Below are 13,340 nucleotides of genomic sequence, written 5' to 3' on the forward strand. Positions count from 1 at the left end.
AAGAACAAATTGAAAATCCCCAATTAAATACCAAATTAGAAATACTGAAAATCAAAGGAGAGATTAACAAAATTGAAACCAAGAAAACTATTGAATTAATAAATAAAACAAAGAGCTGGTTTTATGAAAAAATCAATAAAATTGATAAACCTGGGGTCATTCTGATTAAAAAAAAGAAAGAAGAAAATCAAATTACCTGTATCAAAAATGAAAAGGGTGAGTTCACCTCTATTTAAGAAGAATCAAAACAATAATTAGGAATTATTTTGCCCAGTTATATGCCCATAAATTTGACAACCTTAGGGATATGGATGAATAGCTACAAAAACATAAATTGCCCAGGTTAACAGAAAAGGAAGTAAAATTCTTAAATAACCCCATCTCAGAAAAAGAAATTGAACAAGCCATCAATGAACTCCCTAGGAAAAAAGCTCCAGGGCCAGATGTGAATTCTATCAAACATTTAAAGAACAATTAATTCCTATACTTTGTAGACTATTTGGGAAAATAGGTGAAGAAGGAGTCCTACCAAATTCCTTTTGTGACACAAATATGGTACTAATACCCAAACCAGGTAGAGTCAAAACAGAGAAAGAAAATTATAGACCACTTTCCCTAATGAATATTGATGCAAAAATTTTACATAAAACATTAGCAAAAAGATTGCAGCAACTTATCATGAGAGTAATACACCATGCAAGGCTGGTTCAGTATTAGGAAAACTATTAGCATAATTGACCATATCAGCAACAAAAATAGCAGAAACCATATGATCATCTCAATAGATGCAGAAAAAGTCTTTGACAAAATACAACACCCATTCATATTAAAAACACTAGAAAGAATAGGAATTAATGGACCCTTCCTTAAAATTATAAATAGCATCTACCTAAAATCATCAACAAGCATTATTTGTAATGGGGATAAGTTAGATGCATTCCCAATAAGATCAGGGGTGAAACAAGGATGTCCATTATGACCCCTACTATTCAATTTGGTACTAGAAATGTTAGCTGTAGCAATAAGAGAAGAAAAAGAAATTGAAGGAATTAGAATAGGCAAGGAAGAAGCTAAATTATCACTTTTTGCAGATGATATGATGATTTACTTAGAGAATTCTAGAGAATCAAGTAAAAAACTACTTGAAATAATAAACAACTTTAGCAAAGTTGCAGGATATAAAATAAACCCACATAAATCCTCAGCATTCCGATACATTACTAACAGCCCAACAGCAAGAGATAGAAAGAGAAATTCCATTCAAAGTTACTGTAGACACTATAAAATATTTGGGAGTCTACCTGCCAAGACAAACCCAGGGCCTATATGAACATAATTATGAAACACTTTTCACGCGAATAAAGTCAGATCCAAATAAATGGAAAAATATCAGTTGCTCATGGTTAGGCCAAGCTAATATAATAAAAATGACAATTTTATCTAAATATATCTATTCAGTGCCATACCAATTTAACTACCAAAATACTATTTTACAGAGCTGGATTAAATAATAACAAAATTCATCTGGAGGAACAACAGGTCTAGAATATCCAGGGTATTAATGAAAAGAAATGCTAGAGAAGGTGGCCTAGCCATACCAGATATCAAATTGTACTATAGAGCAGCAGTCATCAAAACTACCTGGTACTGGCTAAGAAACAGAGTTGTGGATCAGTGGAATAGGATAGGTACACATGACGCAGTAGTCAACAACTATAGCAATCTACTCTTTGATAAACCCAAAGAATCCAGCTTCTGGGCTAAGAATTCACTATTTCACAAAAACTACTGGGAAAATTGGAAAAGAATTCATGACACATCAAGAGATAGAGAGCATTACAAAATGTAAAATACATAATTTTGATTATGTTAAATTGAAATGTTTTTGTACAAAAAAAGCCAATGCAACAAAGATTAAGAGGGAAGCAGAAAATTGGGAGAAAATCTTTACAATTAGTGTCTCTGATAAAGGCCTCATTTCTAAAATATACAGGGAACTGAGCCAAATATATAGGAATACAAGTCATTTCCCAATTCAGAAATGGTCAAAGAATATGAACAGGAAGTTTTCAGAGGAAGAAATTAAAGATATCTGTAGGAATATGAAAAAATGCTCAAATCACTACTGATTAGAGAAATGCAAATCAAAACAACTCTTAGATACCACATCTCTCCTGTCAGATTGGCTAAAATAACAAAACAGGAAAATGATAAATGCTGGAGAGGATGTGGGAAAATTGGAACATTGTTACATTGCTGGTGGAGTTGTGAACTGATTCAGCCATTTTGGAGAGCAATTTGGAACTATGCCCAAAGGGCTATAAAAATGTTCATGCCCTTTGACCCAGCAATACCACTTCTAGGGTTGTATCCCAAAGATATCACACAAGTGGGAAAAGAACCCATAGGTACAAAAAAATTTATAGCGGCGCTTTTTGTGGTAGCTAAGAATTGGAAATCAGAGGGATGTCCATCAATTGGGGAATGCACCCTGTGGTATATGAAGGTAATGGAATACTATTGTGCTATAAGAAATGGGGATGATATGGACTTCATAACAACCTGGAAAAACCTACACAACGTAATGCTGAGTGAGTAGAGGAGAGCCAGGAGAACATTATACACAACCACAGATATATGTATTCTGTGAGGAATAACCCTGACAGACTTTGCTCTTCTCAGCAACACATGGTGCAAAGACAACTCCAAAGGACTCACGATGGAGAATGCTATCTACATCCAGAGAAAGAACTATGAAGTATGAATGCAGATTGAGGCACACTTCATGCTCGCCTTCCACCCCCCCCCTTTTATTTTCTCTCTGTTGTTTTCGTTTTTGGGTTGGTTTTTTTTTGTTTGTTTTTTGGTTCTGTTTCTTTTTTCTCATGTTTCATTCCATTGGTCATGATTCTTCGCAACTTGACTAGTGTGTAAATTAATTCAATGCGAAGTTATATGTGGAAGTTATATGGGATTCCATGCCGTCTTGGGGAGGGAGAAGGGGAGGCAGGCGGAAAATCTGGAACTGAAAATTATGTAGTATCGAGTGTTGTAAACTAAAAATTAAATAAAAAAGGAAAAAAAAATGGAAAAAAATAAAAGTATGTTTCAATCTGCATTTGAACACTGTCAGTTCTTTCTCTAGGGATGGATAGCTTTTTTCATCTTAAGTCCTTCAGAGTTATCTTGGATTGTTGTATTGCTGAGAATATCTAAGTCATTCAGAGCTGATCATCTTACAATATTGGTGTTGCTTTGTACACAGTACATTTCACTTTGCATCAGCCCATGCAAATCTTTCCAGGTTTTTCTGAGAATATTTTGCACATAATTTCTTATAATACAGTAGTATTGCATCATTATCACATATCACAATTTGTTCAGCCATTCCCCAACTGATGGGCATCCCCTCAATTTCTAATTGTTTAAACCAAGAAAGGAGCTTCTATGAATGTTCTTGTACATATAGATACTTTTCCTTTCTGTTTTTTTATCTCTTTCGGAGTACAGAGGGTATATATCCATGGTTTTACAGCCCTTTGGGCATAGTTCCGTATTTCTCTCCAGAATGGTTAGATCAGTTCACAACTCCACCAACAGTGCATTAATGTCTCATTTTTCCCACATCCCCTCCACCATTTGTCATTTTCCTTTTCTGTCCCATTAACCAATCTGATAGTTGTGATGTACCTCAGAATTGTTTTGATTTGCATTTCTCTGATCAATAGTGATAGTATTTTTTTCATGTGGCTATAGATAGCTTTGATTATTTCATCTGAAAACTGATCCTATCTTTTGATCATTTATCAATTTGCAAATGGCTCTTATTTTTATAAATTTGACTACATTGTATATGTGTTTGAGAAATGAGGCCTTTATCAGAGAAACTTGCTTCAAAATTTTTTTCCCAGTTTCTTTTGCTGACCGTATTCCCCTGTATCCTATTCCCTCACCACATTTATTCTATTCTCATTCTCTCTCTCTCTCTCTCTCTCCCTCCCTCTCCCTGTCTCCCTCTCCCCTTCCTCCCTTCACCCTGTCCCTCCCCAAAAGTGCTTTTCACTACCCTGTCCCCAATCTGCAGTCCCTTTCCCCTCCTACTTCTCTGTAGGGTAAGAGAGATTTCTGTATCCAGTTGTTATCCCCTCTTTGAGTCAGTTCTGATGAGAGTAAGGTTCATTCACTCCCCCTTACTTCTCCCTTCTTCCCCTCCACTGTAAAAGCTTTTTTTTTTGCCTCTTTTGTGAGATAATTTATCCCATTCTACCTTTCCCTTTGTCTTTTGCTTCGTACATTGGGTTCTCACCCCATAATTTTATTTTTTAGATATCATCCCTTCATATTCAAATCACCCTTGTCTATATATACTCCTTCTAACTACCCTAATAATGAGAAAGGTTTTATGAATTACAAATATCATCTCCCCATGTAGGAATGTAAACAGTTTAACCTTATTAGGTCTCTTATAATTTCCCTTTCCTGTTTACTTTTTTATGCTTCTCTTGAGTCTTTATTTGAAAGTCAGATTTTGTTTAGCTCTCTTCTTTTCATCAAAATTGCTTGAAAGTCTTCTATCTCATTGAATGTCTATTTTTTTCTCCTGCAGGATTATACTCAGTTTTGCTGGGCAGGTGATTCTTGGTTGTAATTCTAGCTCCTTTGCCCTCTGGAATATCGTATTCCAAGCCCTCCAGTCCTTTAATGTAGAAGCTGCTAAATCTTGTGTTATCCTGACTGTGTTTCCACAATACTTGAATTGTTTCTTTCTGTTTGCTTGCAATAGTTTCTCCTTGACCTGGGAACTTTTGAATTTGGCTGCAATATTCTTGACAGTTTTCATTTTGGGATCTCTTTCAGAAGGTGATTGGTGGAGTCTTTCCATTTCCATTTTACCCACTGGTTCTAGAATATTAAGATAGTTTTCTTTGATAATTTCTTGAAAGATGATATCTAAGGCTCTTTTTTTTTGATCATGGCTTTCAGGTCGTCCAGTAATTTTTAATTATCCTTCCTGCATCCGTTTTCCAGGTCATTGGTTTTTCAATGAGATATTTCACATTATCTTCTATTTTTTTCATTCTTTTGCTTTTATTTTATTGTTTCTTGATTTCTCATAAAGTGTAACAAGAATGTTGCTAGCAGCTGCTGTGGAGGTGAAAGACCAACAACACTAGCACACAGGAAGGCTACTAGCACAGATCCTTTGATCTGCTTTTCCAAGGAAAGCAACTTTAAGGGGTTTACATTCTCACTTTAATAAAACATACATATATCATTCACTTAGTTCAGAGGAAAAAGTCAGCACCCTGAACTTCAGAGCAATTACAAACAGAAAATATAAACAGAGCAAATAACACAAATCAACAGACAGGCTTCTAGCTGTCTGACCAAAGCTATACATACATGGTTACCAGAGACAGAGAAGCACCAACATTTGGGTTTTCAAAGCCAGGGGGCTCCTTAACGGCTACCCAGAGTCTCCACACCAACCCTCTACCCCATGAGTGAGCCCCAAACAAAATGCTAGCATCAGAGTATATATACACTTCTTCAGGGTCAAGTCAGAGCACTTAACACCTCTCCTGACCTAATTAGCAAAAGGATGTGGGCCTTTCTACAAACAAAGGCAAGACTCAATCAAAATCATCTGAATGCTTTAGTGCTGAGAAGCACTCCAAAACAAAAGACAGCAAAAAGTCCCACTTTGCTTGCCCTTACATAAAATCATTAGCTTTTGTTTGCTCTATTCTAATTTTTAAGAAATTATTTTCCTCAGTGAGCTTTTGGACCTCCTTTTCTATTTGGTCCATTCTGCTTTTTAAGGCATTCTTCTCTCATTGGCTTTTTGAACCTCTTTTGCCATTTGGCTAGTCTGTTTTTTAAGATGTTATTTTCTTCAGAATATTTTGTGTTTCCTTTACCAAGCTGTTGAGTCTTTTCTCATGATTTTCTTTCATCACTCATTTCTCTTCCTAGTTTTTCCTCTACCTCTCTTAGTTGATTTTCAAAATCCTTTTTGAGTTTTTTCCATGGACTGAGACCAGTCTTTTTCTTGGAGGCTTTGGGTGTAGGAGTTTTGATTTTGTCTTCTGAGTGTATACTTATATCTTCCTTGTTACCAAAATAAGTTTCTATAGTCTTGAGTTTTTTCCACTGTTTTCTCTGGAACTTGAGTAACACTTCCTGTTACTTGACTTTTTAACTCTTTGTGAATTTAGGGCACTGCTTCAGGTGTGGAAGGAGTACTGTTCCCAGTTTCAGGGGTTTTGTGCAGCTATTTTCAGAGATACTTCTAGGAACCTGTAAGTTTTCAGTTCTTCCCAGGTAGTATGATCTAAGGAGAGGTGTTTACTACTCTCCAGGCCTGTATTCTGGTCTGTGAACTGCCACAAGCAGACTTCCACAGCTGCTGCAAGCTCTGATGTGCTAGTGCTCCTCTTCTCCCTAGGACTGCCTCAGTGCTAGCAAAAAGACTCCTGTAATCTCCTTCTAACCAGTTGTTACTGTCTGTGGGCTGAGCTCCAGAAACAGCTGCTACTTCTGCTCTTGTTGATTCATTGACTCCCAAGACCTGCTCCTGGTTGGCTGGGGGTGGGGCTGGCGCTGGCGCTGGGGCTCTGCTGGCAGCCTACTCTCCGCTCTCGCCCAGGCGCAAAAGACCTTTCCTGCTCACCTTCTAAGTTGTCTTTGGCATCTGTGGGCATAGAGATCTGGAAACTGTCACTGCTGACAGTGTTTCAGTTGCCCCTAGGTCTGCTCCAAGTTTGCTGGGGCTGGGTCTGCACTGGTGCAGCCTGTGTTGGACTGCGCTCCTTTCTCACCCTGGTACCACAGACCTTTTCTGCTGACCTTCCAAGTTATCTTGGGCTGGAAATTTGTTTCACTCCATCTTTAAAGAATGTTTTATAAGCGTGTTCATTTAAGTCTTGAATGTGTCTTAGAAAATCAACTCCTAGGTATTTCAGTCTTTTTTTGTAGTTATTTAAATTATGATTTTTTTTCCTAGTATTTTCTTTTGGTTTAGTTACTAGGCTTACCGTGGTCTTTTAAAAATTTTTTTTTTGAGTTTGTTGATTTCTTGTTTTTAATTATCTTTTCATATCTCTTTCGTTTATAAATTTATTTCTTCCTCTTCTACCTAGGAATCCTTCTATTGTAACAAAGAATAAAAAAAATGAAAGAAAAAATCATTCATTGAAACTGATCCATCAGCTGAATTTGACAATATATTGCATAACACACCCATTCTCTCCCACCTCTTCAAAGAATAAATGAAGGTGTACTTTATTACTTCATCTCCAGTCTAGGTTTAGGTATTTAAAATTACTCAGCATTAATATCTTTTGTCCTTTCACTTACATTACAGTAGTTATCATGTATTTCATTTTCATGGTTCTACCTACTTCACTTGGCATCCATTCATTTAAGTCTTCCCATGCTTCTATGAATTCATTTTGATTATTTTTTAGAGTAATATGCCATTACATTCGTGTATCACAATGAATTTGTTTAACCAGTGTCAATGGGCATTTACTTTATAGTTCTTTTGCTGCCACAGAAGTACTGCTCTGAATAATTTGCAGTCTTTTTATCTAGGAGCTTTCTATATTTCTTTGACTTCACTGGGATATAAGCAGAATCTCTAGGTTAAAGGTTATAGACTCTTTTTTTCATATATATTTTTTATTAATATCCTTTGTTTTAAAATCCCCTTTATTTCCCAATATATTCCTTCCTTATCCCTTGCCAAGAGAGTCATCCTTTGTAATCAAAAAGAAAAAATAACTCAGTAAAATTATCTAACATCACTAGAATCTGAAAGCATGCAATATTTCATACTCATACTGTTCTAACCCTTCTTTCTTCTTCCTTGCCCTTCCCCCACGTAATAAGGATTATCTCTCCCTAGGCCAGTCTTAGTCGTTCTGTTATTCAGCTGTTCAGTTGTTGTTTTTCTTTATATGTTGTTTTCATGATGTAATTTATAAGTGATATCCTTCTTTTTATATTTTAGAAATAAAGCCATTTATTTGAATCTTGGATTATTGTTCACTCAACTAAGCTGCCCAAGATTGACACAATCAAGGTAGATGAACCCAGTTATCCTCAAGAGATCATTTTGTCGGGTGATACGGTAAGCCTATTATAGAAACTCTAAAGGTACCACATATGGATTATGAAGTTATAAACACTTTTTAAAAGGTTATATTTCAGTTACTTGTTTTCAATTACTTCTTTGAATTAGATCTACTGAGTATTAAACAAACATTTATTAAGTGCTTATTTTGTGCCAGGAATTGGCCTAACGCTTGGGATAGATACAAAGAAAGGCAAAAAAAAAAAAGCCCCTGTCCTCAAAGGAGTTTACAATCTAGATGGTTTTTATATTCTTAGTAAAGTATAATAATTATAATGATGCTGGCTAACATTTATATAACACTTTGCGAGGTACTTTCTTTACAACAACTCTTTGAAGTATTGTAAGTATAAATTTCCGTGTTTTCCAGATGAGGAAACTGAGCCCGAGATGGGTTAAATAAATGACCTGTGGTTATAGTTAATAAGTTTTATAGGCAGGGCTTAAACACAGGTCTTCTGACATCAAGTTTGGAGACGTAGTATGATTGGCTTTTTTTTAGGATAAAATATTTTTATTTACTTATTTTAATTTACTCAAAAAAATTGTAATTCCAAATTCTCTCCCTCTCCTGCCCTTCCCCTGCCCATTGAGAAGGTAAGCAATATGATAGCAATTAGTCATGTGCAATGAATACCCCAATAACCCAATAAACACCCAATCAACCCAATAACCCAATGATCACCGAAACCCCAATAAAAAGCAAGAAACATAGAGTAAGTAAAAAATAATATGCTTTAATCTGCATTCGGAGTTCATCGGAGGTGGATAGCTTTTGTCATTGTACATTCTTTGGAACTGTCTTGAATATGATCAATTGAACCCATAGCATTTTAGAATCATCATGTACAAAGGCTAAAAATGGTTCTCTGGCTTTCTTCTCTTGTGGCACAGAGCACTACTGTGTGTTGCTGCTGCTGTTGTCACAGCAGTTTTCTGGCTTTTGGATATTAGAGGCACAAAGACCTTGCGGGAAGAAGGTTGATGTAAGTTCTGTTGCAAGCCCATAGGCTTGTACAGCCTTGCTGCCACAGTGGTGGTGGTGGAGCTGCACAAGCCAGTGAAGTGTTAAGGAATATTTTGTTACTTCATCGAGGTTTTATCTTGTTTGGGTTTTTGGCCTCCTGGAGACAGCTGAAATCACTTCATCTCTTGTGCATACCGATGTTGGAGGGATTTGAAAGGTTGTGAGGGTTGGAGAAAAATAGAGCTTCATCTTGTTAGACATGTGACCTAGAAGTCCCCAGGAAAAGGTGTTTACATACTATCCATTTTTTTTTTCTGTTGGTCTTTACTGGAAATATGATTTTTGTCAGTGGTGGAGAGAGCCAGATCTTTTTTTCTCGCTATTCTTGGTATCTAGTTGGTCACTCACTTCTATAGCAATTTTTTCTACAGCCAGGAAGGTGGAAGTGTACCATTTAATTCCTGAATTAAAGAAGGAAACATACTAGAGGGAGAATATGACACTATCTCTTTTTAAGTTTTCCTTTGGTAGGTTAGCACATTTCTGCTTTTATGGCCATAAGGTTTCTCTTTTAACCGGTTCTCTGGTAGAAAAAAATGTAATAATAGGAGAAATAAAGGGAAATGTCTCATGAGAAATAAAGATATTGAACAAATATAAACATGCTCACTAAAATTAATTTTTTTCACTGGTTACTTTATTCCTTCCTAATGCTTTGCTCCCCTCAAAAAAATGTGGTGGGGGGTGGGTAGGACTATGAACTTGTAAGGAGACTAGGAAAGAAGGAAAATGGGGAAAGCAAAAAATGGAAGTAGGGAAAGAACCAAAAATATTATTTGGATAACTAGAAGCATTCAACTTAGATGTCCATGACCTTTGCATCCCCAAAGCACCTAAGGAATTTGTTGTTCAGTCATGTCTGACTCTTTGTGAGCCCCTTTGGGCTTTTCTTGGCAGAAATACTGGAGTATTTTGCAGTTTCTTTCTCCAGCTCATTTTATAGATGAGGAAACTGAGGCAAACAGGTGCCCAAGGTCACACAGCTAGTAAGTGTCTGAGGGTAGATTTGAACTCCGGTCTTCCTGACTCTAGGCGCAGTGCCCCCCTAACGAATTAGCCCAGGTCAATATAGGCCCTCTGGCTTGTTTTGAAAAATTATTGCAGAAAACTAAGGCTTTAGAAAGAAAAAATAATCAGTATAGTAGGTAAATATTAAGCAATGATTCTGGAAAATACAAAACTAGCCTTTTCTATAACCTCACTTTTCTAGATCTCTCTGCAGTCTTTGATACTATTGATCACCCTCTGATTATTCACCTGTAGTGAAATAAATTTGGACTAAAAGAATGTAGACCTCTCTTAGCACTAGCCTTTTCTTTCTAGGTCTAAGTATTTATAGGAAGGAAAGGAAGCATAGTGAGAGGCACGGTATCTTACACATTGTGGGTATTTATTCCCTTTGCTAATAATGGAAACAATATTTATTATTCTGTGTCCCACGTTGACTTGGGTGCTGTGGTGATCCAGGAAAACTATGAGATGGGCCTTATTTTCAAGTAGTTTCCAGTGTGTTTGGGAAGAAAGAAAATCTGAAATTAGAGAACAATTCAGTATTAGAATTTTAATCGCCATAGGTTAACTGGTTCATTATTAGTATGCCTCTACTGGGAATACCATATCTGCTTTAGGGACTCAATCACCTTTTTTTCCTGTGTATTTGCCAAAGCTACATTTATCTGTAGCTCATTTATCTGGGGCTCAAAAAGTATTTGTTTAATTAATGGATTTAATAGAGTTGAAAGTTAGAAAATTGATAAAAAAAAATTTTTATTAATGACTTTTGTGGTGGTGGGGTAACTGTAGTTATCTTAACTTCCATTAACTTTCCATTTCCATTGACCTATAACTATTTATGCATTAATAACTTTAATGTATTTTATAATATGTTCAGCATTTTGTACTTATTTTTGTTATTCCATTTGCAGCATGGGCTTATTCATATTTCATTAATAAAAGTTAGATACTGAATATCAGTTCAAAATTTTTCGATATGTTAAGAACACTTAGCTTTTTGATTAAATAGCAAAATCCAGTTTGTGCTTCTTATAGCCTTTGTTTCTCTGCTTCTTTTTTGTTCATTAGCACTTCCACTAGAGGACAGGTATAGAAGCCTGGAGAAGAAATTGATCAATTTTAGGTTTTAATTTCAGTCATATTCTGTTTTATATATTCTGAACTGTTGCAACATTTTACTAAATTATTTTAGAAGAATAAAATAGGTTTCTTTTTTGTTTATACTATGTAGCATTTCATACAGTGCTCAGTTTCTTTAAAAATAGCTGTTTTCTGTGTTCGGAAAGTTTATAATTTGAACATTTTAAGTTCTTTAATGCTAAAACTTTGTTCCTAATTTTCATATCCTTGTTTATTTATTCTCATTTTAAGTTATCCATGCTGAGGCTTTCACTATTACCATTAATAATCAGCAGTTAACATATTCAGAGGTTTTGTAAGTATAATATAGCATGTTGAATAGTACACAGCTTTTAATTATTCTTGTATGTGTAACATAGGAGTGTTTCTGAGGTCTGTTGGTGAGCTTTCTAAGTGATAAGCGTTATCTTTTGACTAAGTTACTGTTAGTCTTTCTAGCTGTGGACTAAACGATTGAATACTCAACCCTAGATCAAAGTAAACTTTCATTTCTTCAGCATTTCACAAAAACTACTTTATCAGTGGTTAAGTTTAAATCATAATGATGCTAAAAATATTATAGTCTTTGTATCCTTGTTAATGTCCCTTTTACATCTGTGTTTAACTTTGGGTTCTTTTCCTGTTTGATTTTGTTATCAGTTTTGTGCAGCAAATGTCTTGAAAAATCAGCTTCACGACAGCTGGCTCTTGATCACTTTGGAACTTATTGCTGCCTAAGTTCACATGACTTGCTTTGCTCCATTAACGCAGACAGTGCCCCTTAATTTGTCAGTAAGGAAGTTTGTGCCAGTATCTGTTTTTCAGTGCTGAAAGTTATTAATAGTTGATAGTAGTTATGTAGAAGAATCCCAAGATGGATTTTTTTAAAAAGGGTGTACCTACTGTCCTTCCTGGAGATGTGGTTTTGGATACTGGTGATAGTTTTCAGGAAAACTCCCCATTGTTACTGAAGATGAGACATCTTAGCCTGCTTTCTTTAAGAAAGACTATAAATGAAGAAGATGCCATCAGTTTTCTTCATGCTAATTATGACAAGTATAAACATCATCAACTAGGTAAAGTAAAAATATATTCATTATTTAGTTTTTCCTAGGCATTTCGGTTTTTTGATGATGCTAATCTGAACTACAGCAGATCAAGATTTTTTATTCTGGAAATAATTACATTTTTTAAGGAAAATTAGTGCTACATGCAGTTTGTCTAATGAACATATGTATTCTTAAGAATTTTGTTTTGATTTAAGAGAAATTTGGATCTGATTCTCAACAGTACTGAAATTGAAGCCAACAAAGTTACTAGAGAATTAGTAGTTACTAGAGAATTTTATGAAGATCAAAGAATATAATCTCAATTTTTCAGTATAATACACGTAGTTCACAGAAACAAAGTTAGTAACAGAAATTGATAAAAAAAAACTTCTGAATCATTTTTGAAATTATTTTTACAGAAATATATTGACCTCTTTTATTCTGAATAGGTATAAAATAAGGTATTTTGGAATTTGTTTAGGGCAGACATCTCAGTTATATTATAGTGATATATTATTACATAAAATAGGGAAACTTTTTATCCAGTAACATTTTAAGGGAAAAAATTGCTATTTTATGCTATGCCCAAGAAAAGATACTTTCTTTTTAACTGATTTAGAGGTTACAACCCTTATTGGTCATTTTAGTTTTACAAACTGCCTTAAGGCATTGTGTACTACACAAGAACTTAAAAGTTATTAGGATTTATGTTGTGAATTAATTTGCATAGGGAAAGTGGAGTTCAGGGTGCTCTTTGCAAACCTTGAACCTCTATGTAAATGCTAGCTGCTGCTGTTATTATTGTCATCATTATGACCAAAATACCAGGTTTACTACAAGAAGATTCTTGCTTTTCTATATGCCTCTCAGTCAATGAAATATGCCTTACATGTTAATTTAAACCTGAAATCCATTGTTACTATTTTTGTTTTGAAGATGTTTATATTAAAGATAATTTATTTTTAATTCAGTGTATACAACTTCCTTCACCATT

The 13,340-nt window shown here is 35.1% G+C and overlaps 1 protein-coding gene across 1 annotated transcript in view; it reads left to right on the plus strand.

Moving 5' to 3' along the window:
- Positions 1-13,340, plus strand: part of FRYL (FRY like transcription coactivator) — a 315,130-nt gene that overhangs the window by 65,758 nt on the left and 236,032 nt on the right. Inside the window, exon 3 of the mRNA XM_036763836.1 lies at positions 8,015-8,134. The gene's annotated coding sequence lies outside the window, so the exon portion shown is untranslated. The remainder of the gene's footprint in view (positions 1-8,014; positions 8,135-13,340) is intronic.

Source organism: Trichosurus vulpecula, chromosome 6 (assembly GCF_011100635.1).
Source record: "Trichosurus vulpecula isolate mTriVul1 chromosome 6, mTriVul1.pri, whole genome shotgun sequence".
Taxonomy (NCBI): Eukaryota; Metazoa; Chordata; class Mammalia; order Diprotodontia; family Phalangeridae; genus Trichosurus; species Trichosurus vulpecula.